We start from the raw sequence: 1,464 nt of genomic DNA, 5'->3' as shown, positions 1-1,464 counted from the left end.
GGAGAGGGAGGGGGAGAGGAGTTGGGGGGAGGGGGAGAGGAGAGGGAGGAGGGGGGAAAAGGGAGACGGGGAGGGAAATGGGAGGCGGGGAGGAGGCGGAAATCTTTTTTTTTTCAATAAAAAAATTATATTTAAAAAAAAAAAGAAATGCTGCCGGGTCTTGTACATTCTGTTTCACATTCTAGTGATTCTCTAGTAGAGTGTCCCTGATCCAAGAGTTTTCTGGTAGAGACTGTTTTAATTATTGAGTCATATCATCTTCAAACAGGGACAGTTGATTTCTTCCCATGTTATTTGTAGTGTATTTCTTTCTATGCTGTTTTTCTTGGCTGAAAATTCAGGCAACTTTAGTAGCTAGCTTTTGGTTTCTGTGGTAAAATTCTCTGACAAGAAGCAAGTTAGGAAAGAATGGGTTCATTCTGGTTTAAAGTTCAGAGTGACAGAGTCCATCACAGCAGGAAGGGAAGGTGACAGGCAAGAGTGACATACCAGCAGGACAGGAACAAGAATGAGCACATTTTCATCTGTGAAGAAGGGAAATATGATGTGGGACCAGCCTTTAAAACCTCAGATCCTCTGAGTGATGTCTTCTGCCAGCAGCGGTCCACCTTTACCACAGAGGTTCTCAACATGTGGGTTGTGACCCCATTCACAGGGATCTCACATCAGCTGCCCCGCATACCAAATGTTTACATGACAACTCATAACAGTAGCAAAATTACAGCTATTAAGTAGCAATGAAAATGATTTTAAGGTTTAGAGGTGAGGGTCACTACAACATGGGGAATTGTATTAAGGGGCTACAGCATTAGGAAGGTGGAGACCTACTGTCCTAAAGCTTCCATAGCCTTCAAAGACATCTCCACAAAGTGTTGACCGACTGTTCAAATACCGAAGTCTATGGGAGACATTTCTTATGCTCAGTCACTACAGACACACCAGTGAAAAGCACCTAAAGAGCAGACCCACTTCCCTCCTCCTTATTATTAGAGGAAACTGAGAGAGTTGTGGGTGGGGAGGGGCACAGGCCAGGCTCTCCTAGTAGCCTGACAGAAATATAAGCCTTAGTTTTGGTTCACTAAAATGGAGCAGAGCTAAACAGGCAGTTCTCAAAACAAAAACAAAAACAAAACAACAACAATAAAAAAAAACCTACTACCTAAGGCAACCAACTGGCAGATACCCCCAGTCTTCTGCTATCTCAGCAGATTCTCAAAGACCTTCCTCTGGCTGAGCAGATGCCCAAAGCCCTTCTTCTGGCTGAGCAGATGCCCAAAGCCCTTCTTCTGGCTGAGCAGATGCCCAAAGCCCTTCTTCTGGCTGGGCAGATGCCCAAAGCCCTTCTTCTGGCTGAGCAGATGCCCAAAGCCCTTCTTCTGGCTGGGCAGATGCCCAAAGCCCTTCCTCTGGCTGAGCAGATGCCCAAAGCCCTTCCTCTGGCTGAGCAGATGCCCAAAGCCCTTC

This window comes from Alexandromys fortis, unplaced genomic scaffold (genome assembly GCF_014885135.2).
Source record: "Alexandromys fortis isolate MF-2015 unplaced genomic scaffold, M_Fortis_MF-2015_v1.1 scaffold_3, whole genome shotgun sequence".
Lineage (NCBI taxonomy): Eukaryota > Metazoa > Chordata > Mammalia > Rodentia > Cricetidae > Alexandromys > Alexandromys fortis.
This window is presented reverse-complemented; position numbering follows the sequence as displayed.